Here is a 27118-nt window from a genome sequence, read left to right on the forward strand (position 1 = left end):
AAAAAAAAAAAGAAGTGCCTTTCATCAGATCTGGCCCATATATTTCTTCTATAATAGCTACATCTCCATCAAAGACATGAGATTATCCATCTATATGGAACCATATCTTAAGTAAGCATTTCTCAAATTATATTCCTTAATCTACCAGTATCAACATGTTTGAGGGTTTCTACTAAAATTCTAATTCCTTGGCTCCATATCATCTAACTCTATCAGAAGGTCTAAGGCTGTTCCTGAAAATCTACATTCTTTACAAGTTGTGAGATGACTTTTAGGCATGCTCAACTTTGAGAACTACCAAACTCAAAATTCTCTTATCTTCCTGTTTTTAAAACTACTGACAAAATTACGTTTCTGTGGATGTTAAATGTGTCAAACCATATGTGGTTAAGTATATCTTCTTTATGTATTATGTTTAGATTCCTCTTACAGTAATTGTGAGCTCATATCATCTTCCATTAAGAGAAATACCTTCTTTGCTATAATCCTTATGATGTCATGTTTGAAGGCAAGTGTTACCTTTGAACCCTTTTATCTTTTTCTGTTATGTATGCTCTGATAACATCAAGTTCTTTGGATAATAGATGTTTTGTTAATTTAGGAGTGCCTTGTAAAATATACTGTTTGATTTGGGATTTGGTTCTTTTTAATCCTTAACTGAATTTCTACAAACTCTTAGCTTAGAGAAAGGTAATAAATGATAATTAGTATATCATTTCTTTTAGGAAGGTAAACACTAAATTGTCTTGTTTATCTAGGCTGACTCTAAATCCTAGACAAGTTTTAAATTTGGCATTAATTATCAACATTTATTTGTAACAACAGCTACAGTTTCCAGATTAGACAATTCAGTCTTCTAGCCTCAGGTCATACAATTTTTCCCTCTTCTCTGTGCTCTATACCATTTTCAAAGTATGTCTTCCAGTTCATTGACAACAGTGTCAGTGTCATTCAGAACTTATTAGAAAAGTAAATGATTTTACTGCATGATTTTAGAGCTTCTGAAGCAGAACTTTTGAGGGGATGAGTTCAGCAGTGTGGTTATGAACCTTCCAGGTGGTTCTGCTGCAGCTGCCCCATTTAGAACTAACTAGCTGCATTCTAGAGCTTAGACTCAGAGAGAACTTTCTTGGTCATTTTATCAAAATATCTTTCTTCCTGGTTCACCTACATTTCTTTATGACTGAAGTCAGTTTGGTTGCTACATTCCCTAATAGAATTTTTAATTGAATTTTATTTTACTTGAATACTGTCTGTTTTCCCAATTAGATTGGAAGTTTCATCACTGCTAAAACCATACCTATTTTATTCACCAATATATCACTAGTGTTGAGCATAGCACCTGGATTATGGTTGATATTAAATATTTAAGCAAATGGATGAGTGAACAATCCATTAATACGAAGTGATTGAGGTTATATTTCTTGTGATATGCATTTTTGCCTATATGCTTTTTTGTTATTGATATAGAACAACCCAATTTAATAACTAATTTATAAGAAGTTTACAAGAACAATTTACAAGCTACACACACACACACACACACACACACAACTTACCTGCAGTCAACGTGCTCTGTGGTTTTCAAATGCAGTGGTAAGGCCTTTATCATTATAGATGTTTCACTTACAGGAAAAAAGACAGAGTTCAATTTACTTGAGGAAACAACATATAGCACATTAGGGTAGGACAAGCAGCAATGGTGTTTGCATGAAACATCTGGACTAAGACTTTTAACTTGATTGACCTTATTACGTCGATACTCTAAGCTGTTTTCACTACTATGTTAAAATCAGGGAAACCAATCCATAGGTCTTTTTTTCATTTCCTCATCATTTCTCTGCTTGTCCCTCTTACCTAGGCCCAGCCCCAAATCTGGTACTTTTTCAATCCTGGCTCGCTGGCACAGGGACTGAATTTATTAACTTTCTTGATGACTATCTGCTGTTTAATAGGGTTTACTAAGGGTCCTTTGTGATTAGAACTTCAGATTTTTTTTTTTTTACTAGCTAATCAAAACCATTTGCTGTATTTGGCTAAAAGAACTTGCTCTTTTATAAATGCCTTTCCCTTTATCATTATCATCATCAACATATGTTTGAAAGGTAGATACAGATTTTTTGAGGTTATTGATAGCATAACTGTTTCTTAATTGTGTTACTTGTATTAAGATATGTTGCTTTCCAACACAATATATGATATAGGCTCATGCCTTTTCAGATATGGGTTTGAATTTCAGCTCAATCTCTTCTCAGATAATAAAACTTGAACCCAGTTCTAAACTTCCCTGAGCTGTGGTTTGTCCATCTTTAAAATGGAGATGATAGCAGTTATCCTCCTGGCATGGTTGTGGGTGTTGGGGTGAGATGTGTGCAAAATGGCTAACTCATTTTTGTTTTCAGTTAATGGCACTCTCAGTTGACAAATGTTGTATACATTTCCTCTGATCTTGGGGTGAGATTAGGGAAGCTTCAGAGAGATGGAGACTTGTAAAAGGGCACATCAAAAGTAAACTTTAAATCTTGGCAGACAGAGGCAGATGGAGACTGTGAATCTCTTAGGGATCTAAATGTGAAATAGGACTAATTTTTTTTCTTCACAAACTATTAGAAAAGTTCCTTTTAGTGGATTATGAGGAATACAGGCTGCAATATTATCTTCCCTCCTAGTTTTTTGTGTTTTGTTTTTTTTTTTTTTTTGTAAATCAGTAATTTTAAAATAAGCTCATTTTATTTTGATTCATAACAGGCTAAAATCCCAAAAATGAAGATAACATAGCTGAAAGGTTTTCACCAAGAATACTTTCCCTGGGTAATCCTCAAATAATAGACATGAGGGTACTTTTATAGAAGATCTAAAACATGTGCTCCAACTTAACCATCTCCTAAAGCGAAAGGTTGACTCACACCTCATTGAGAATTATTTTCACTAAATACTTCATTATTTTCAGGGAAATCCAGCTCACTATTTATGGTGTGACCTTTACATCTTTTGTGCTTTTTTAAAAAAATTAGTTATTTATGCACACAAGAGCTGGAGTGCAGGCCAGAAGTGCAGGGATGAGAAGGTTCACTAGAGACAGAGTAGGGAGCAGAACAGGCAGACTGACTGAAATCCACTCCTGAGGGGAGAGTGGGCAAGACAGGAGAAGTATCTTGCACCTTTTGGGTAGTTCTCTGCGCTGGGATCGAACTCATGCTGCAGTGGCTGCAGATAGCTTTATAGTGCTGAGACTTAAGCCTTTGTACTACCAGGGAGGCCCGACATCATTTGTATGTTACCCAAAATCATACAACATGTAAGGTTTGGTAAAAGCATTTTTTTTTAAGATTTATTTATTTATACATACAGAACTGGGGTACAGGCCAGGGGCTCAGGGGCGGTGAGAGGCTTCACCAGAGACAGAGTGGGGAACAGAACAGGCAGATCGACAAAGTACACTGCTGAGGGGAGCAGCAGGAGGGTCAGGAGAGGTCTGCCACACCAGGAGAGGTCGGTCACCCCCCGGGGTAGGCTGTAATCGAATTCATGCGGAAGCGGCTTTAAATTCTCAGTGCAGTGCTTTAACCCACTGCGCCACCAGGAAGGGCCAAAGCATTTTCTTTTTCATAATAACCATCTGGTGCATTTTTTGTAACCTGCTCTGAGACATGATTTTAAGTTTTTACCTTGCCTGTCACAGAAGATCAACATCCTGCCTGTTTGTATTTTGTGGGAAATAATCAACATTTAGTTGGAAAGACACAATCCAGAAAGATGAGCCAATACATCACTAGTAGTCCATGACTACATTATACACAGTAATTATCAGTGACTGTATGAACCCTAAATATTTGGCAATTCCTCAATATTTTTGTAAATGGTTTTGTCCCTACAAAGTCTGTGCTTGCCTAGTATATTAAGATTATTGTCTTTCTGGACACATGAAGTGGATTGTTTTCTTGGTGAAAGGAGAAGAATCGTAGAAAACAATGTGTCCTTTTTTCCCTCTGTAGCAGATTGTGTTTTTTTTTTCTTTATAATTTCCAAGATGAAATGTGAAATCAGAATGGTTATCATTCGTAATAGGTGGCAAACTCTCATTGCATAAACAGGAGAGAAACAATTCATCAGGTTTAAGAAACTAGTTAAAGAATTTTCTGATTTGTAAAGGTAATTGGCATCTGTTTTGTAATCTAGAATACTTTGGAAGTTGGGTCCCTGTCAGTTGGTGCATATATGTGTATATACATGTGGACATGTGATAGGCATGTATAGAGTGTGTATATATAGTATATGAAGAAGATTGTCTTAGATATATGTATGGGGAAGTTAGTGATTTCTCAACTTCTCCAGTTTTTGATGTTTACATGCTATTGAAGTATTCCTGTGTGTCTCAGGATCCTAGAATCAAGACTAAGTCCACTGGAAGGTAGAAAATTCTTTGCAAAATGAATATTTTAATATTAAAATAAATTAATATTTTAGTCTTTTTACCACTATAGTAAAAATAAAATTCTTGTTAGTGCAGTGTAGCAAAGGAAGCCATTAAGTAAATAGAGTGCTTTTGAAGAGAGAAGCTATCCTGTATCTAATCCTCTTAAATGATAGTTGAAAATTCAATTTTATGATACCTAACCTTCTGTTCTAATTAATAGTTCTGCAGGAACTATTAATTAGAATTCTGCATCACTCAATTCATTAATGCTTTAATTAAAAAAATAAGATCTCATTCATACCACATATTTATGGCAACTTTTCAAACACTATAAATTTATATTTTGCCAGTAAAATCATTTCAAGTAATTTCTTAAAATACCTTTGTCCATATTAAGACCTTGTAAGAGTCTATTGATTTTTGTTTGGTGGAATGATATTAATCTGTGTCCATCTCATAGCTGAAAATGCCCAGAGTAACCAGCATGTGTGGCTTTTTCCCCCTTCTTCAGTACTTTCTCTTCCTCAGTACTCTGTTGAATTCCAGAGAGGTTTACAATTATCCAAAATGTCTTGCTGTCTTACACTGTTTGGCTAGTTATTCATTTATGCCTGTTTTCTTTTCCATGGTGAATGGTTGGATTGGACAAGATTCCTAAAATCTACTTGCAACAATCTCTTTGCGCAGCTAGTGGGCGGTCCTGTAGAAACTTGACATAATTTTCCCTATGTATTTCCTTAAATTTATTCCTCTTGTCAGAATCATTAAGCATTAAGTTGGCATTTTGGTTTTTAAGGTGGCATTTTTTAGTAATTTTCCCATTATTTAAAGTTGACTGCTTTTTATTATTAAAGTTGATAGCTTTTTAAACTTGCTTTTATCTAATGGCCTATAAGCTTTCAAACAGATAAGACACATCTCTGCTTTTTGAAACAGTAAATATTTGTCATATTTTTTCAAAGACGAATCCAGGTGAAAACCTCAAGTAGTTTAGGTTGCTCAAGTACACTTAAGATTGCTAAACAAGTTACATTATTATGAAAATGGAAATTTTGCATTGTCTTTAGATGATAATTTGCTTATTCAATATTTATTTTCATTGCACAACACTTGGGAAAACACAAAAGGGCAACTTTAGATATATTGCTAACAAGAAAGTAGTCTCCTTTTTTAAATTCTAACTAGAGCATCCAGTTCTTATTTATTAGTTATTACAAGATTAAGTGGCAAATCAAATTTCCAATGGAAAAAGAAGTAATATAAGCAATTCAACATATGCAGTGTGTTATTATAAACATCCAGAATCCAAGGTTAGAGATTGATTACTATTTGTTAAAGCAAATCTTTCAATCTATATATAGATCATTGCTTTTTGGTAAATTGAACTATGCAAATATTCAGCTTCATGAGAACTTGAAAATACAAATTCATTTTAAGTTTTACTTGTCTATAGGCCTCTTTTTCTATAAACAAAGTTTATGATAAACAGTAATTTATCTTTTCAATGACCTTTGAAGCAACAATTTCTTTATCTAATCATCACGATATTCTTTAAATCAGTGGCAAGGGATTTTAGTGGGAATTTTATAAAAGAAGACTAAAAGTTCTTGGGGCTAATTATTGAGTTTATGAAATATGCTATGCTCTTTAATCTTGGTCAGAGGAAGTAATATTATGTTTGATAAAGGAGGATATGTGACTTCACAAACATGGTAAGGAACTGGCAGCAGTAACTCAAGATAAAGCTGCAGTGTTGAGGTTTGAGCCATTTGACTGCAGACTCAAGAAGCATGTCCTTAAGTTATGTGCTATGTAGTTCCTTGTAATCATCTGCTAAATAATGTGCATTCCATAAGCGATGGCAAGTAACTCTTTTAAATATTCTAGGGAAACTCATTTGGGATCATTAAAAAATTCTCCATCCTTGATAATGGAAGCTGGCCTCTCTCCTTCAAAGGCAGATACCAGGCTAGAACTAAATCAATATTAAAGTTACATTTTCCAATTTCTATAGTAGCTACTATACCATTAGAACTTTTTTCTGTAATTTTCTTTTACCTACTTTCAAAGATTCTCAGATCCTATTTCCCCTTTTCACTGGTTTGATCATAATTTCCTTCTACATATAGTAAACTTCTTTCATAGACATATTCTTTTCATTGTTATGGACAGAGGAGGTTGCAAAGGATGCCTAGTAGGCAAATGTGGATTGAAATTTATGGGAGGGATTAGGATGGAATTACTTAAAAACAAATGTTTAGTTCTAGATCCAAAACCCCAATTTACCCTCAGGTTTCAGCTTATGCCTTAACTGAGGAAGATTGTTGAGACTTGACATCATGTCAGGCAGTTAGCTTGAACATTATAGGCTAGGATGTTGCCAAAGTAGCCTACTGAAATGATTGTTCATAAAGTAAGTGTGCCTGTGTATCTATGTATGTGTACATATAAACCTTCCTGAATTTTCAGAAAGCTGCTAATTGAAAAAAATCAAAGAAGCTTCTTTCAGATAGTTTCAAAGTGAGGCAGGCATTGTGATCTGTAGAACTGTTATCCAGTGTATAACTAGGAAATTGAAATCTTTCACTTTTAGTGACTTTAGCATATCTCATTGATGGTCCTATAGAACACTATTTCTTATTATGGATGAGCAATGACAAGGGAAAGAAGTGAAGGGATCTTACTAAAAATATATATGTGTGTGTGTATTTATCTATATATATCTTTGTAAATGTGTTATCTTTGAATATTGTCTAAGCTAGGATATTTTTCTGACATTTTCCTTCTTAATAAGTGACTCATACATATATATGTATATGTATATATATGTGTGTGTGTATGTATATGTGTGTGTGTATGTATATATGTGTGTGTGTATTTCAAAGGATTAAACAAGTTAATCACTTGCTAATCTTTTTTATTTATTTATTTATTTTATTTTACTCATACAGAACTGGGGTATAGGCCAGAGATGCGGAGGGTGAGAGGATTCACCAGGGACAGAGTGGGGAGCAGAACAGGCAGATCGACGAAGTACACTGCTGAGGGGATCAGTGGGTGGGTCAGGAGAGGTCTGCCATGCCCTGTGGATCTCCTCCAGGGCAGGCAGGGATCAAACTCATGCAGAAGTGGCTTAAGCTTCTTAGTGCTGTGCTTTAACCCGCTGCGCTACCAGGGAGGGCCCAATCACTTGCTAATCTTTAAGGTAAGCTGATCTATAGGAAACATAATAGTAATTCTCATAGTATCTTTGATTTATAGGATTCCTCAACATGTTTTGTTTCTCAAACTTACAAACTGATTTGGTAAGAGGTTACATGGAGGAGGAACATAAGTATCATATTCCAGATCCCTAAATACCACTAGGGCTTTATAATATCCTAAGTAGTAGAGTATATTTAGAAGTAACAATTAGTACTGTCCTAGTTAGAAGCTAGCAGAAGTAGAGTCTAGTTAACTTAAGCAAAGAAGAAATGTATTATTAGACTCTTGGGTACTTCACAGTGCAAACTGTAGGAGTTGGGAGCATGAGACTTATAAATTGCAGCAAGCAGGGTGAATTCAGGATTATAGCCAGTAAATGCTACTAAGTAATCTAACAAGAACACCATCACTGGAAGAAAACATTTCCAGTTCTTCAGAGTGTTTGGTTACTATTACCAAGATTCAGACTGTAAAGAGAGGGTAGCCCGTTAGTCTAAACTGGGAAACGTGACCAGTTCAGGGAAGGATGTATCTTAGTTATCTTTTGTCAATAACAGAGAAGATTTTCAGGTGATATTATTGAGAGGCTATGGAATAGTTGGGCCACTGGAAACAAAAATCTAGCATACAATTCCCTTCTTTCTCTAAAATTGGCTTCTCTACAAAATCTGAGAACAACTTTCAAATAAGATGGTATATTGAGATTGATCTTTACATGAAAATGGTTAACTTGATCCACAAAACATACAGTAAAAGCAAATGATAAAGAAAGAAAGCTTATAAAGAAAATTGATTTACTTGAAGTGCCTTGTGTCTCTTTCACTTTCCTGCAAATAGCAGACCAGAATTAGTGGTAGTCTTGGCTCCAGCAGTCTGCCAGGTTTTAACCATGCCTCGTTTGACTGCATTTTGTCTGAAGAAAAGATTAAAACAGCTTGAGGTTTATATGCAAGATCATCTGATTCTTAAGATCAGGAACACTTTAGAGGAAAGCATTATTTTAATTTATTTTTTGAGGTGACATTGGTTTACTTTTGTGTATATGATTCAGAGGAATAGATTCAAACTGTCTCAGATAAATATTCACACACCACCAGGGCAACCATATCCTTCAGAAACAAAGAAAGGAACTAACAAAATCTAGGGGAAAACATTATAATGGCATAAGAGGAACTTAATGTTCTGTTTTTAGCATTGTGTCCTGATAAACATGTAGTATGTCTTGTATGTGTGAATTAAGTATGTGACCTTATAATAAACAGTCATACTCAACATCAACATTCATCATTTTACCAAATATGTTTTGAGTGCTGGGGAATATATAAGTATAATGTTGATTTTTAAGATATCTAGCACAGTATCTGTCACATCTTTAGTAATTGCAGAATGTATGTTGTCCATTCTTATAACAATATATGGTGTCCTGTAAAATTCTGATAGTGATACAACACTACATATTGGACTGTACCACTTAGCACTTATGTCATTGATTACTATCACCTTGTCCTTGTGAGGAAATAGAGAGTTAGAAATACAAAGATGGTCATCTTTAATTTCAGGTATCGGGGTAGAGAGGTAATTTTCCCTGACTCCTCTAGGATCTTCTCAGGGTGGTCAGGAAAACAAACTAACATCAGAAAGAGAAGAAAGGGAAAACTAACAAATTTAATTACATATATATGGAAAATTTACTTGGTTATAAATTCTAGAGTAAATATGACAGACAAAGTCACATTGAGCTAATGAGTGGACAGGACTGAAGTGTCTAGAAGAGAGGGTGCCTGGAGGAGAGGGTGCTTCTTGACAAAGCTAGGTCCTCTGAAACTAGGTGTCTGTATATAGATAGGTGTTTCTAGTAAACATAATGAGCTGGGGAAGACTTTGGAGATGACTCTATGTCTTCATTCTTAGAAGCAGTTAAGGTAATGGTAACACATTCTCAGGTACTTGATTGACCTCAGTTCACATGCCAAAGTGACAGGAAAGAAAAAAAAAACCTGTACTATCTAGTACAGGGGAGACTTTTTTGGGTGAATCTGACCTCCACAGACTGGTCTTTTTCATAGAATCTCCACTTTTGTATTGACAGTTTTGTTGAGGGTTGTTCTGTTTGTTGTATGTTGGGCAGCACCATTCTTGACTTTTTAATCACTAAATATCCAGAGCACCCTTCCAGTTGTTATATCCCAGAATGTCTACTAAATTTTCGGACAAATATCTTAGGACAGGGAAATCAGGGACAATAATCACAAAATCTGTCTCTGGCTTTCATTACGTCTGAGTCAGTGACAACAGAAGCCTGCATCACATGATTGTGCTGTCATTAAATGGGGACCTGGAAAGTGAGTTTGCTCTTCTTTTTGGTGAACTATGATCCACAATATTGGCAACTCTGTAAACATTTAGTTTTTATTTTGTAGTATGTAAAGTGTAGTCTTAGACTTTATATAATTTTTTCATTTAGCAAATCCAAGGGCTGTTTTTTCATTGTCCTAGAAGCCAAGAATGGTAGGTTTTTCTAGGATATTTATTTTTAATTCACTTTAATCTTGTATTTCTTTTCTTTTTGAATGAAGATATATTTCCTACATTTTTTCAGCTTTAACTCTGTCTTAAAAGATCCCATGTCATCAAATCCATTTACCAACATAATCCTTTGGCCTAACTATCTGAGGACAGTTGTACTATAGATACCCTCCTCACTCCCCTTTGCAGCATAGCGATTGTTGGGCTCCTGAAGAAACTCTAGGAATTGTTGACCATAGTATTCTGAATGGTTTTTCAGTAAAGCACTTAAATCACTGCATAACTCAAGGTCTGTTGAACTGAAATCCAAGCACCATCAGCTCCTGAGGAAATTCTAAATTGGGACACTTTAGAAGGTTTATGAATACAAACCTAGAATTGCTTCCTTCTTTGCCCAGGTCTGTGAATACAATTCTGCCTGCTTATGCTGGTAATTATGAAACTTCTTCCTCTGTGTGTGAGTGTATTTGTCTACTTGGGCTTTTATTTTCAAGAGTTGAGTATCATTTGAGGAAGGCTGGGACTATTAACTCCTATTATCCTCTCTGTAGGTTATCATGTATACTTTTTCTACTATGTATGTACTGAGGGTATCTCTGTCAAATAAGCATTTTTGGCACAAAAATATTCACTAGGAAATATCACTTGATCCTTGCAAGCAGATACTTAATCCAAACTTTGGTATAAAAATGAGTAAGGTTTTCTAAGACGATTGGTATCATTTTTATTTAATAAACATTGAGCAAGCATCTACTATATAACAGGCACTGTATTTAACAATGAAGATACAATGATTAATATTCTCAACCCTTAGGGAAATAAAAATCTATTAGGTAATTTCTTTAATCTCAGTGTTAATACTACTTATCTATTAGGTAATCTCTTTACTCTCAGTTTTAATACTACTTTATTATACAGTAGTTTATTTACTATTATATTTTAAATATTGCATTTTTAAACTAGTTTCTTTGAAACTTAGTTAATTTTAAAAGAGCCACCTATCAGAAATCTAGTGCATATGTTACAGTAATAAGATGAATCACTTGTAAAAATAAAGTTTTTTTCTTTATATCAGCCAATAGAAGAGCTAAGCATTTTTTAGAATTAGTATGTTCTTTAGATAAAATATTTGCCAGATCTGACTAAAAGGTAGTAGCTAACACCTAAAATTTATGATATAATCAAATAGCTTGGGAAATTAAGTGGTAGCGTGGTACAACCAGACTTCTTATAGAATTTCTGTTGTGTCTGACTTCTACCACCACATGCTCCTTGGAAAAATTCTTCCCTGTTTTGCAAATGACTGCAGGTTATTCTTAGATTTAGATAGGAAAACAAAAATTGTGAGTGACAAGGCCAGATGCACTTTACCTCAGTTATGAATACAGTCTGATGCTGGTATTGTGGGATTGTTTTTTTTTTTTTCTTTTTAAACCCTTTAAGTAGAATGCAAGATGATAAAGATCAAGCAATGGGAGGCATTGGCAGAGAGGGGGAAACAATAGCTCCTTAATAAGACTCATAGTAATCAGGCAGGCGTTTGTGTCTTAAGTTAGGGATGTGCAAGTGACAGACTGACCATTTTGAGGGCTGCCATCATCGCAGACTGGCGTATTTCTAATTATACATGAGATGAAAGACTTCAGAAAAGAAACGACCCAGAAAGTCAACAGTTTATGTATCTGATTAAGACAAGCAAGTCATACAAAGAACAAACTGCAAGATTGCACTTGCTCAAAATCTTTTCAAGATTTTTTTTTTTGAAATCTGCTTGTTCCCCCCACACCGCCACCTTCGTTTGTCTTTTCTTTCCAACTATTTTTTTACTCAAAGTGAATGTTGAAATCTGTTCTACTAAATTGCTGAACAAAAGAGATGGCATTGATGGGAGGAATTTTATCAAAGAAACTATAAGATATGGGTAGGTTAAGGATGGGAAGGGTTGGAGAAGCACCAGGAACTAGCAAAGAGTGGAGCCTAGTCCGGAAGTGCAAATGTGTTACTGAGAATCCTATAAAGCTAATCTTATCCATGATTTATGACTTATAGAGTGATTAATCTACTTCTGACTGATGTCTATCACAGGCCAAACCTAATCAGAAGCCAGAAGATAAATGATTCTGGCAGATACATAATTAATAATGATCATAATAATAACATTCAAAACGCAGGGCAGGAAGTATTAGAAAATGGATTTAGGGCAAATGGGGACTAACCAGCACTTCTGTCTTTAATTAACATGAAATCAGTATGGAGATCACACATATAGCTAGCAATTAACTTGAGCTTCACTTCAAAGTACAGGACCAAGGAATTCACTACAGGTATAGAGAACAACTCTACGGGCTAGCAAAAGTAACCATTGTTATTGGCCGGCATTTATTTATTTATTTATTTTTGGTGGGGGGTGGATGTTCTTTCTGGAATAGCTGAGGGACTTCCAGACACTTCAGTTGTGGAGGGTATTCTGAGTTGTGTTGTTTTTCCCAGCCCCCACTGTGTGTAATTGTGTCTGTTGTCTCAGCTGGTAAGAGTCAGGGTACTCTTGTGTTGTTTAGCCTTTTCTAGTAACAGGTTGAGGCCTTTTCTGGAAGGTGTCTGTTGATCTTTGTAGCCTTCGGATGTCCCAGGTTCCCTCTATGCTTGGTGTGCCCGTGGTGGTTATGATGAATTAGAAGTGTTGTAGTTCTCCCTGGAGCTGGGCCTTAAAAGTAACCATTGTGAATGCACAGAAAATGTCTTCCATCATGAGTGTATTCTTGTAACCTGCACTGTAAGGGTTGCAGTCATAGAAACTACTAAATGAGGCTGGGTGGTAGCTAGTACAACCACTTTAGCACTTGCTTTGTCTAACGGCAGCCATTGCTGTTCTGCAGCATCAGGGAGTTCAAACCTGAAATCTAATAATTTCAGATTGTCTCATTTTTCACCAAAGAAAGCATATAGCTACATTTTTTTAAAAGAGAAATGTCTAAGTTTTAAGCATTGGGAACTCGTTAGTTTTGCTTTTTAGAGACACTGAACTTAGACTAATGAACTCTTCTAACAGAAATCTGATGGCCTCTCCATTATTTGGTCTTTTGCTCCCCCCATCTAATAATACTCCAAAGGAAATTACATAATCCCACTTATTTTGTGGTCAACCCATTCTCAGTGCTTCCACATATTTGTGAGGTCCTGGGATATTCTTCACTCATCTTTAGTCTGAGTTCAGGCTTTTAAATGTGTTCAGGCTTTGTCCTCTCAGCGTCTCACCTGTCGTGACAAGCAGATCTCTCTTATCCCTCCAAACTCACAGTACTACTAAAGTAAGGTAGTTGTACAAAGAATTTTTCTGGATGTGTGGCATAACAGAGACTAATTAACTGAGAAAACAGAAACACACTTCTAAAGGAAAGTCTCATTGCAGCAAGCTTGACTACCCTGTTATGTGAGTTTTTGCTCGAGCCCTTTCCTTTTGAGAGTCCAGGTTGCTGTCAGGGTCCTAGTCCAGGGCCTCTTCCATTTCTTCTCTTCTCCAAGTCCCCAAATTAGGTAGCCTCTCTTATCCCTGAATTTATTATAGTACCTATAATAGAATTTATTATAGTACCTGTAATAGAACTGGCTGCCTCAGACCCCTTCCTTAAAAGTTCTTAATGTTGGTGCTGTAAGTTCTAATTTCTCTCTTACTCTTTGCTGCAACTTCTCCTGTTGTAAGCTAGGATCTTATACAACCAAGTTTTTCTGAAACACTTACATAAAAGAATATTCATTTCTCTACTTTGAATTATGAACCTTCCAGAAGCAACCAGATTAGTCATTGCTGACTTATATAATGTACCTCTTCTGTCTTCTTCCTGTAATAGAACTGGCTGCCTCAGACCCCTTCCTTAAAAGAGGAAGATATTCAGGTCCTCTGAATTAAGAAACACTATTTACCTCAAAAGAATTATCATATTTTGTAAAGTTTTGTAATGGTGACGCTAGGGACAGCTTATCAAGATGAGGCACTCAACACTTTTAGAAGGCATAAAATTCTAAAACAAACAAACATTTATTTTGGTATTTTAGCTGGTGAGATAGGAACTGGTTTCAAGGCTAAAAGGTGATTATAATCACCCACATACACAGCTATTGACAACGGTGTCCTACTTTGTACTTTTGTTTATTATAAGCTGGAAGGAAGTATATTACCACCTCATTGCCAGCCAACAATCTTTTTTTTTCCCCTCAGGATTAGGTATTCTATACTAGGGAATATTCACTGCTCACCTTTTTGATTGCTCCATTATGTATGTGACTGCCAGACTGCCTACTGGCCATGAAGGAGGTGTTTCCATCCTCCAGATCCTGATGCAGCCAATCCAAAGCAGGTATGACTCAGAAGATAAGAGATCAGATTGCAGTTAGCATCCACTTTTCCATGATCTTTGTAGGAACAACAAACATTACAGGCAGTTGATATTCTCAGAATCTATCCACTAAGTTTAATAGTTGAGTAAAAGTAATCTTTCTTCCTGCAATGTTGGAAGATACTATTTCCTCCATGCTGAGGTTTAAGAGAAGAGAAAATGATATGTTCACTTTAACATCTGGAAAAGGGTATAAAATAGCATGGGAGAAAAATGAGAGTTTTGTTCAAAACCTTTAAAGCTACTAAGACAGATACTATGAGCAGAAACTTTCCTAAGATGTAAATGAACTACCTTAACATATACTTTCAAGTTTAGGGAGATTATTTGGCTCCTGATTAGCAAGTTTTTGATACAAGGCCCAGAAAGTTGGTAGAAAGTCCATTATGATCTAAAAGGGACTAATTAGGCCAAAGTAGATACATTAGCAGTAGCTTAAAAAAACAAAAAAACTCTCTGTGCTACTTCTCAAAATATAAAATTCCATTCTCATATATAATATTTCATCTTTTATTTATTTATTTTTTTGAAATTTTATTTATTTTGTGTAGAAGAACTGGAGTATAGACCAAAGACACAGGTGGTGAGGGCATTCAGCAGAGACAGAGTGAGGAACAGAACAGGCAGATGTACTGAAATACACTGTTGAGTGGAGTAGCAGGCAAGATAGGAGAAATCTGCTGTGCCATATGGGTTTTGCTTCCTGGCTGGGGATCGAACTCAGGTCATCTGAGAATTAACACCTAGGCCACCAGGGAGGCCTTCTTTCCTTTTTTAAAACTTAACTCATTTTTAAAATTACATGTGTGCACATACAATTTTTTTATGTGTTTCTGTATTAATGTAGTCTTTTCTTGTCACAGATCTAGACTATTCAGTTTCCCAGATATGTGATGTACAAATGATGTCTTTATTTGGGTTCGGTGAAATCAAATGGATTGATTATAGGTACCTTACTCCTCCTTCCATATAATTGAATTTATTGGGTCATAATATCATCTAATATGCCAACTGCATAATTTGCTAAATATTCATCTATGTTTCAGATTAAAATTACAGTGATGCAAAACTGATAGATATATCAGTTATATCAGATATATAGATATATGTCATAAATTGTTCATATTTCTCTAATAGAACAAGTGTTTTACTCATTTTTTAGGAGAGACAGTGCTCGCCCTTTAGGTGAATACTTATGTGAGTAACCTTGTCCCTGACATGGTTGAATAGGCATGTTTGTGTTTCTTTGTAGAAATTCCAATTAACATTAATTAGCTGTCACATTTGATGTGCAAGGTCTTGCCATTTGTGGATTTTTTCCCTTTGTTTCACGATCTCATTGTTAATTTCTGTGCTGGAATTTTACTTAGAGTGCCTACTTGCAGAATCATTGCTGTCTTCCCTTTCTCTTCTTCACCAGTAATTCACTCCATAGATTTAAGGGGAAGATTTTGCAAAAACTTTGCTCACAATAAAATGATATGATATTCCTGCTCCTCACTGCTATGAGAGGTAGAAAAGTAAAACACTGCCATATCTGTGGAATGAGGTCTTTGAAAATATGTCAGTACAACTCCATGTGCATGTGTCACTCAGATCTGCTCGGGGACATTGTTGATTGGAGAACATAGCTGTCTTGTTTTGGACCCACCGTAGTGTGGGCTGAGCATACACTTCTGATAGCAAATGAAGGGTCAGCATGGGCTATTAGTAAAGCTCCATCCATGTGATCTAGGAAACTGCCGTTGAAAGACTGACTAAAGGGTCTTTCTGGACCTGGTTAAACCACCTTTCCTAGAAAGGTACTGGAGTCAGGGACTTACTGTCCAAATTGTGTGCATCCCATCCTCCCTTCACAGGAGTCAGATCACGATCTTGATCTGGAAACTCTCCTAGCCCTCTCCAACATGCTTCTCTTTGTTCTTTGTTTCTCTTTGTTCTCTTTGTTTCTTGAATGTCTAATCCTGACTCATTTTGCGCTGGTCAAGAACCTGAACTATCACAATAGCAAACTAAGCCTTGACTCTAAATTTATTTAAAAGTTAGCCTTTCTTTTCTTTATTTGAAGTTACTGTTTGAACAGTCTTGGCTGGAGAGCACTAGCTTCACAGTGAAGACTTTTTGTATCCTTGTGATTCATTTTCTGTGTACTTATACTATACATATAATCCCTAGAAAAAGAGTTCCTGATTGCTCTGGTTCACTTTGGTGATTTTGTGGGGGAAATGAAACAAAAAGAAAGAAAAACAAAACTTCCCACCATCCTTCATAATTAAGCACAAACACAAGGAGACGGTGTTTTTACTTTAAGTCATGATATTTTATAATGATGTTTTTTAAGTATTAAGGAAAAAGGTGAATGATTCCACTGCTCTCAAATGTGTCTGAAACTTTAATTTTTTATTTAAAAATAATTTGCTGTGAAATTCACATGATATGAAAGCATGCATTTAAATACATAATTTCAATTGCACATGGTGTCTTCCCACTCTTGTGTCATTACCAACCCTATACAATTAAAGCATCTCCATCATTCCAAAGTAGAACCCTTTGTCCACTGAGTAGTGTCTCACCATTCTCTAACCTCTGGTAACCACCAATTTTTGATCTGTGACTCTGAATTTATCTGTTCTGGATATTTCATGTGAATTGAGTCAAATAATATATAAACTTTTGCATGTATCTGCTTTATTTCTCTTAGCAACTATAATCTTTTGTTGATTTCCTAATCAAAAGTGTCCTTGGAGATGATAATTTTTCTGTGCACAGGAGTGATTTTTTTTTTAGCAACTCTTTCTTTCACACTATAAGAAGCAGCTCCATTGTATTCATTTTTTTCTTTTTTTAATTATAATTATTATTGTCTTGTAAACTTTACCAGAAATCATGGGAGTTTACACCTTCTCCTACATGAGATAGTTGCTGTCCCTAGATCCCTACATGTGAGTGACAGAAAGCTGGCACAGTGTGACCATAAGCTCTGCATAATGCTGTAGTGGTATCAGAACAAAATCAGTTCTTAAGTTTTGGTGGATTAAATAGATATTTCAAGTGTCCAGGGACTTACTTGTATATCAAAGAGACATTAGACTGGTCTTAAGGACTGATTTGCCTTGGTTTCTTACTAAGTATATAGTTAGGGTTTGAGCCTCATCATCTGTTAGTATGGCTTTTGATTAGACTTATGGCAACGGGTATTTCAGAATATTAGATGAAATGAGGTATTGGTCCTAGTTAAGGAGGTGTCTAAGGGGTAGTGATCTCTTTGTGCTAGCTGTGTATGTTAGTCTGGTAGTTTGAGTTGTTGCTGTGGAGTTGATGTTATTTACTTTCACAGGATATGCATTTCTGAAGCAAAGTATTTTGTAAGGATGACATCTAAGTACTAGCAACCTTTCAAGCAGAATATAATTATGCTGTCCAAGCAGGAGAAAAGGACAACAGTTAATTCCAAAATTCTGTTGTAAATGTATCAATATGTGAAATCAGAATTCTGATATCCATTTCTTTGGTGAAGCAAAGCAAATTAAACCCTGCCACTTGTTCTATACTCTAACTGAATGGGACTTGATCTTGGCCTGAGTTAATTTCCTAGCTAGTATTTGGTTTATAAAATAATGCTTTCCTTTTAGCCCTGCCCCCTGGCTCCATATCACTTTTTTTTTTTTAATGCTTTTTTCTATGTTCAGAGCACCGGCCTTGTGATTGGCTCTGTGCCTTATTCATAAATCATTTGCCTTCCTTCTTCCTCGAAGGCAAGACACAGTCACTTTTTTTTTTTTCCATGACGCCATTTTTCCTTCTCTTTTCTTTGCTTATAAAAGCACATAGATTTATCTTCCCTTTAAAATGAGAAAGAGTGTAGCAAATGGTTAAGAGTAAGGGGTCCAGATTCTACTTTTTTTTTTTTTTTAAAGATTTATTTATTTGTACATACAGAACTGGGGTACAGGCCAGAGGCTCAGGGATGGTGAGAGGCTTCACCAGAGACAGAGTGGGAAGCAGAACAGGCAGATCGATGAAGTACACTGCTGAGGGGAGCAGCGGGCGGGTCAGGAGAGGTCTGCCACGCCATGTGGTCTCCTCCGGGGCAGGCGGGATTCGAACTTATGTGGAAGTGGCTTTAGCTTCTCAGTGCAGTGCTTTAACCCGCTGCGCCACCAGGGAGGGCCCAGATTCTACTTTTAACCCTACTGCTAAAAACCTGATACCTCTGAGGAAGGTTTTAAAATCTGTGATTATCAATGTCTTTATCTGTAACATGAAGAGGCAGTTTTGTGGAGGAATTAATAAACTAGCCTTTGCAAAATGTTTAGTATGGCTCCTGACATCTGGTAAGTGCTATTTAAAATATTGATCATGGTGACATGGTTTATCTATATACCTAATCTCTTTTTCTTATAGAAATGAATGAACATCAAAGCATTACTACCTGTAAAATCTGCAGTGTGGCTCAGACCTCTCTATTGAAGTCTACTTCTGTCTGTTCAGCTGTTTACTGGATAGTCCAACTCCACTGTTTTCTGTCACCTTACGTGTGACTTCCCTGAGTATCAGATTATCTTTTTGACCTTGATCTCTGTTGTTTTGTGGTAATCTGGAGCTTCAGGACCACAATGATCTTGGAATACTTCTGTATAACACTTTTTCCACTTCCCTTTTCTAAGACAATCAAGTCAAATATATTTTTAACTCACAACCACTTTGTACTCTGCTTACTTCCATTCCCATGCCTTTCACCATAGATGAAATTGCAGGCATCGCCTTCAGGACCCTCTACAGCTTAAGTATTGGTAATGATGATGATATAATAATGATAGAAACACAGTTAAATTTATTGAGCTTTTACATTGTGCTAGAAACTGTATAGATAGCATGTATTATTACCTCAGTTATTGCCTCTGATATAGATACTCTTGCTTTCATCAGAAATAGGAAAAAAAAAAAACTTTGAAGAGTCTAACTACCTGCAGAAGCCCATGGTACTTTAACTTGGTAACATTAGCATTAAACTCAGCCACTGTGACTTGGAGCCTAATGTGATTAATGACTCTACTGCTTTCCTGCTTTTTCTCCTTCCTTGCCAGAATGCTTTCACTGCTTATGAGGCCAGTCTTCCTGTGTTTGGGGAGCATCTTTGTCAGATTACTATAGTATTAATAAATGTTGTCCCTTGAAAGAATTCGGGGTTTGATGGTGGGCATAAAAATATACTGAAATTTCATGTCGAGTAGGTATTTCACTTCCCAAAAGAACATTTGATGTTATAACTTGGGCAATATCCCAGATACTTGTTGAGTTGTCAATCACGCTCCAGTCAGTTTTCTAATGTTTTTCTCCCAATATTTCTATTTCTATACCTCTATACCACCAAACCAGTCCATTCACTGATTTACCTTGCTTGTATAGCCTTCTACCACCTCACTCCTGAAGCTTTGCCTAAACTATAACTCTGTTCCAAGAGATCTCTCACTTGTCTATTCTCCCAAATTTACCCTGTTTCCCACTACCTTTATATATGTTCGTGGATGATGCAGAGTAGACTTTCTTGTAACTCCTACAGTTCACAAAGCAGGTGGACCCAGAAGCCTAAGGGAGCCAGACAAGGCAGCCAGTCATCGCCTTGTACAGTTGCACAGGTGACCAGTATTTTTAAGAAGTGATGTAAATCTAGATATTAACTGCAACCTCCTGAATCTTTGAAGTTGGAAATTAATTTAAATTATTATTTTTTTTACAATTAATTTACATTAAAAAAAGTGTCTGGGCCATCCCCAGTTTTTGACTGCTGATAAAGTGTATATTGTTTACTTTCATCAAATGAAATGGTTGTTATAGACCCTGACCTAACAGAGTGGGTACTTTTCACTCTACAGAAATAATTCACCAAAGAACACTAGATGTAGTTGAACCAGACACATTGTTTTGAACTACATTTTATTTCACTGGAAAAATCTGTGTAAAGAACCAAATCTGGTTCCATGGAGAAAACATTTGCCACACCTTAAATAAAAGTTAAGGGAAGAGGAAAGGTAAGGGTGCTGCCTTGTATTGTTACTACCTCCCTCTTATTCTGTGTGATAGAAATCACAGGTGTTCCAGATAATTCTCTGCTTAGTTCTCTGATAAAGCTTTGAGAGCAGATATGTCAGTTTTCTGGGTTATAGCACACTGAAATCCTGAGAGCTACCATTGTAGTGACCAAAAATGTGTGGAGGAACAGAATAAAAATGACTGCATTAGAGTTTTCAGCTAGTTGTATATAGGCAGTAGCACTTCAGCAAGGAAGGAAAATATATCACTTATCAAAAATAGTTCTAATATATAGAAAAAATTTCAACCCTCAGGGCCAACACCTGCCCCTTATTTACAATCACAAAGTCACTGAGTAAACCCAGGGACTGGCAGGGGAACAAAGAGGGGAGTCTCCTCCGTGAATTATTTTAGCCCCAATTGCATAAGTAGATGCAAAGAAGTAAAAGGAATAGGAGAGAATTTTTCATTTGCTCATTTTGTGACAGGATAAAGGCAAAAGTTGCAAGACTTACTCAAGATCAGTTCCAACTCTTCACAAACCCCAGGACAGATCTTTGAAAGTTTGGATCAATGTCCTTCCTATGTCCTTGAGAACCAGTGTTAGCCAGTGACTGATCTGAATGTTTTGTTGCCATGGAACCACTGAGGCCTAAATTCTTTTTTAATTTTTCTCCCCTTGAAATCCAGATGGATAAGGCATTAGTTGGGGAAAGAACCAAACAACTGAGGTGAAAGGGAAGGGTCACACAGAGAGGACACTATACCAGCTTCTTGGCCTCAAAGAAGCTCTTCAGGTGACACATCTGTCAGATGCCAGTGAGGATGACAGTCTGAGCTATAGGCCACCACAGGACCCTCTGGTTGGTGCTCTTACTAGTCAGAAGGAAGTGCTTTTCACAATACCTTTGGTAACCCTGCTCCTTCTGGATTTGTTCCATCTGATCGAGCAATTGTCAGGCTCAGCATTGCAGTTATGTCAATTTATACTTAGCAGCAATCTCAGGATAGTTGTTGGCATGCTCCCCAATCTGGATGTCTAAGTGCCCACACAATCTGCCACCAGCAAAGAACACCATTCTGGCAGAGTTGGAGTGCAGGCAGATCTGATGGTCACCAGGAGTGTGTGAAGGAAGGTGAAGCGGCTTTTAGAGCCATATTGCTGGGAGAGCACCGTCTTGCCTCAGGCTCCTTCACCTCCACGTGCATACCTAAGCCAGGGGTCGAGGACAGAGAGATGTCCTTATGCTTTTCCCACATCTGGGTGCTGTAGTTCCTGATCACCATGGTCTCCTTGGGGATTTCCTCACTGAAGCAGTACTTCTTGGTCTCACCAGTGTGGAAGTCGAGGGCCCAGGCTCCCATCATACAAAGTACTAGTAATAGCAGCACCTGCTGCCCCATATCCTGCAACCACCTCTGCCAGACACCTGCCATGGCACATCGAACTAGGCAAATTTTTGTTAGAGACTCATGCACATGGCACTGGGACCAGAAAGGAGAATTAGCCTGGCTTCTCAAAGAAAGTTACAGGATACTTAAAGAGTAAGTCTGCAGTGCCTGATGGTGAGCATTGTCATAGCTTGTTCTGGGTTGGGCTACACCCAGACTTGCATAGAGAGAGCAACTCTCCAGTTATGCATGTGAACGCTCAGACTTCTATCTCCAGAAACTGCCAGCTAACCAGTAGTCCCTAATGCTTTCTGTCTAACATGGAAACTGATCCATATTTTCTGGGTAGAGCTCTCCAGTTTATGACTTTATCCACCTGTTCAAGCAGGACTTGAGGCAACTCATTTTACTATCTTTCAATTTCTTTTACCGAGGCTCTTTCAGAATTAGCTTTTGATTTGGTCAAAGTTTACTCAGTTGCTTGGGAGAAACTGACCTTCAGTTGGTACTTTTGTGAAATAATTTTAGCAAACAGTGCAGAATATTTAAGAATAATAAAATCATAATAAATATCAAATAATCTAAGTATTCATCTCACTGAATTAATCATAAATGATTTCTTGTGGATACCAGCCTCTGTCTCAAAAGAGTGACTGAAAATTAAAAAAAAAAAACAAAGTCATACAGGAAATACAGCTGGCAAGAATTTAATAAACATTGGGCTTAAAATACATTGCAATATCTATTATAATGACTTACCAGGAAACTCCTCAAGTGTACATGTTATGAGAATAGAGTTATTTAACAAGAAGAAAATGGACTGAGTGTTTTTCTTTTTAAAATTAGAAGTTCAGATTTGAGATGAAATTTTTTTTTAATATCCTTATATTACTCAGGCAATCTAAAATATTTTTATCTGGTAGCTTTGAAACAAGTAATTAATGAAATTTGAAGCTGCTATCTTGTAATTGCATTGATTTTTATTTTCTTTCTCCAGTATTCTTCAACATGATAGAGTAAATGCCGCTCTATCAACAACAGCTTTGCAACACTGGAAATGCATTAGACAGATGTGCTGTAAAAACATGTGAAAAGTCTTCTCAAAAGAGAAGATGAAAGGCTCTTTCAGCCACTAAGGGAGCTTAACCATTACACTTGACTCCAAGTTTCCAGAACTTGTAGAGTGCTTGCCTGAGCTAAAAGAAAAAAAAAGCATAGACATGGAGGTGGTGATGGTGTATATAGGACCCAGGAAAAATAAGAGGAGATGATAATCAGTGAAACACGAAGTGTTTCATTTGCCAAGGTGTATTGTAGGCCAGAAAATAAATAATGAAAGCAATGACAGTAATTAAAATGTGTTTACTTAAGTAAACAATTGTTTAAAATATGCTTGTGTGGTAAAGACCTCATTATAGACTATACTTGGCAATAAATATGACACTTACATTGAAGGGTAATTAATTAATTAATTTGCTCTCAGAGGAGGAGAGGGGCATAGCCTGTGCCCCGTCTCTCCTGACTATATTAGACTGGTCTATCAGAAGCAAAGATACTTACTCTTTCAGCATTCCAGGAACTCCCAAGCCACACACTGATGATAGGCAACAGCAATTTGGAAAAAGTGAGCAGAAATTTTATGTTTGAGGACTGATGACAGTGTGAAGACTTTCAGACACAATATGACCTATAAATTACTGAAGCAAGGTGTTTCACTGTGCATTTTTTGTCTTCCATTTTTTAAAAAAAGATATATTTACTCATGCATATAGATAAGAGGATTCACCAGAAACACAGTGTGGAGCAGAAAAGGCAGATATACTGAAATACACTATTGAGGGGAGCAGTGGGTGAGATAGTAAAGATCTGCTGTGCCATGTGGATCAGCTCCCTGGCTGGCGATTGAGCTCATGCTGTAGTGGCTACACATAGCTTCATAGTACAGAGACTTAATCCCTTGCACCATCAGGAAGGCCCTGTCTTCCATTTCTGACTGTTAGTCTTCAAAGGAACCATTACCTAAAAATTGAAGTAGTTATTGAGTACGGTTATGATTCTCAAACTTTTACCTAGAAGACTTGTAAATTTCCACACAGTTGGGACTCAGTTCCAGAATTTTAATTCAGAAAGTCTGAGTTTGAGCCTGAAAGATGCCCATTTTTAGCACACTCCCAGTGATGCTGATGTTTCTGTTCTGGGGACTTACACTTTGCCAAACATTATCTAGAAAACCAATTAGTGAAAGCAAATAACTTTCAAAGGTGAATGACTTTAAAAGGAAGATACCATTACAGAGTACTAGAAATTAGGCTAATTCTTAGAATATTATTGTCAAAGAAAAAGAACACTAGGCTGGCTGAAAGCAGCAGCTGGGAGGAAGGTATGTGTTCAGAGAATGTGGAGATTAGGAATAAATATTTTCCACTTGCTGGTTTTGTGACTTTAGGCAAGTTATACTCTGTGTGTCTTAGCTGTCTCATCTGGCAAATGCAGGTGATAATAGTTCCTTCAGCATGGAGTTCTCAGGAGGATTCTATAAGAGGATGCTTGAGTTTGCTTATAAGGAGGGCCATATTATTATATGACGTCACCCATAGTATCAAAGAAATGTGATTATAAACAAGTGCATATGTGTCTTAGTCTGTTTGGCATACTATCACAAGGCATCATAGGTTGGATGACTTAGAAACAGAAATACATTTCTGCTAGTCCAGAGACTTGAAGTCTGAGATCAAGGTAGCTCAATGATAGTTAAGTTTCCTCTTTCAGATTGCAAAATTCTCATTGTATTCTTATGGGATGAAAGGAGCTACAGAGCTCTATGGGATCTCTTAGTAGAGTACTAATCTCATGAGGTCACTACTCTGATTAGCTACTTACCTCAAAAAGACTCTCTTTCTAATTCTGTCACCTTGGGCACAGGGTTTCTAACATGTGAATTTTGTGGAGACACAAGTATTCAGACCAGAAAGCTGCTAGAGATACAGTGTAAGTGAATTCTAAGTACCATTAGTATGCTAATGTAGTATGCTAATTTAGACTGTGGTTAAGAATATTCACCAAGTTCACAGGGGATTGTCACAAATAATGGAAATGGTTCTGGTTCTTTCTGGAAGCACTGTTAATGCATGTATAGCACTCACTCCATCCCATTTATTGCCTGGCACACATTGTAAGCCCTTCATTAATGAGGGTGTGGCCTGATTGACTTAGTAAATGCTATCTTTTGGGAAGGGGGAGTTTAGTTGATTTTCAGCTAAGAGTTCAGTGATAATAGCATCACATAGAACAGAAAATACTGCTTAGAGAGCTGCATCTGCTTTAAGATTGTTCTTTCTCAGAACATGGAACCTTGTTCTCTGCATCTGGTTATAAGAGAGAGCTGGCATACAACTGGGGTTAAGTCTTGGCTTTGCTACCTGATTTCTGGCGAGGCTACTTAATTGCTTCTTGCCTTAGTGTCCTCCACTGTAACAATGAAGGAGATCCAGACCGTTAACTGATACATTGCTAAAACTAATGTGTTTGTGTTATTTTTACTATTTGATCTAGGAGGATATTCTCAACTTTACCTAGAGTTCCAGAAACAGAAGAAATACAGAATGACTTTGTAACCTTCTTAGAGTAAGACTGGGGTGTTAACTTAACGAATATTTAACTCATAAGAATTATGCCGTACATGCTTTTGGAAAAACCTGGTAATACAGTGTTCCATATAATCATTTACATGATGACTCAGAGTTGTTGTTTTCTTATTGTTCTTATTTATCTCTAATTAATGGCAGTGGCATACTATAAAACTAAATTTTCATATGAACTATTTTTTATTTACTCTTGACTGTGTTGATTTCTTCCACTAAAGAACTGTGTAGACAAAACCCCAAAGTTCTGCATTTTGTGGGCTTGTCGGTGACTTAAGACATCTGCAAAAAATTATCAGGATTTGAGAATTTTGTCCAAAGGGGATACCTTTCCACCATAGGGTTAACTGGTGGTCACAAAATATACTGTTGCTGTGTATTTTTCAACCTGCTGCAGTAGCTGTTTCTTATTTCCATTGCATCTGAGATTGCAGGATGAAGTAGAACTAAATATAGGACACCAGGGTTAGGCAAGGTAATGGGTATATAGCAAATGTTATTTTGCATGCACTTTTTCTTTTTAATTGTACCAAGAGTCTGTTATGTTAGCAACTTTTCTGTTCATTTTTCTTTGCTGTAATAATAGGTTTATGTTTAGAAAGCTATGTCCATTACTGAGCAATTAGAGTAAGATGAACATATTTAAAAGCTGTATAGAGTAGAAGGAGGGAAAGGCATTGAGCATAAAATTAAACTTCTGACAATAGGTTTTCATTTAAATGATTTCTGGAATTTCTTTTTTTTTTTTTAATTTTGGTAGTGCATAAATACCTCCTAGCTTTGTTCATCTCTCACAAAGCATTTCTTCTAAAGCATTTAGTGTACTTAAAGAACGAACAGCAAGTTTGTTCTATTTTTCAAGCAGTTTATCTGTTGAGTATGCTGTAGGGTTACCATGGTTCAAGTTGATTTTTTTTTTTTTTTAGATTTTGTAATTATGTTCTGTAGTGATTCAAAAATAGAATTAGCTCTTGACAGTTTTTACCTGAGTAAAAGCCTGTTTTCTCTTTGCTTGTTTTCAATCCTTGCTATAATATCTGTCTCCAAGAATGTAATGCTGGTCATTTTTTTCCAAGTCAGAAGCTTAGGAGTCCTTTGACACATGTAATTAATATTTTTTAAATGGGAGTAATATATCCATCATATCTTGTTTTTGAAGCAATAGACTGCTATTTTGAATCACTTATATTTACTTTGTAAAGACTAGTACTTTATTAAATAATCAATTTGAAAATTAGGAGGCAAAATAACATCTTAAACATGATAATACTCTCTATCATTTATTTTCTCAGTAGTACTTTACATTATGTATCTAACTATTACTAAGATTGCAGAACCTATCTACAGAATACAAGCATTTTCTTCTACAATGAAAGTATGGATACTTGGAATTTTTTATTCATAATATTAATAAAGACTAAGGGAAAATATGCATTATAACAGATTGATGTAGCATTTTTGTTAGATTTTAAAATATGCATAATGGTAGATAATGCTGAGAAATATGGAAT

General features: G+C 36.3%; 1 protein-coding gene and 1 pseudogene across 7 annotated transcripts in view; one reads left to right on the plus strand and one right to left on the minus strand.

The window, feature by feature from the left end:
* FHIT (fragile histidine triad) overlaps positions 1-27118 on the plus strand; it is a 1224031-nt gene that overhangs the window by 635396 nt on the left and 561517 nt on the right. The window lies entirely within an intron of this gene.
* On the minus strand, positions 21336-22011 carry LOC101621389 (annotated as a pseudogene).

The sequence above is a fragment of the Condylura cristata genome, unplaced genomic scaffold (genome assembly GCF_000260355.1).
Source record: "Condylura cristata isolate star-nosed mole 26May11 unplaced genomic scaffold, ConCri1.0 scaffold00004, whole genome shotgun sequence".
Lineage (NCBI taxonomy): Eukaryota > Metazoa > Chordata > Mammalia > Eulipotyphla > Talpidae > Condylura > Condylura cristata.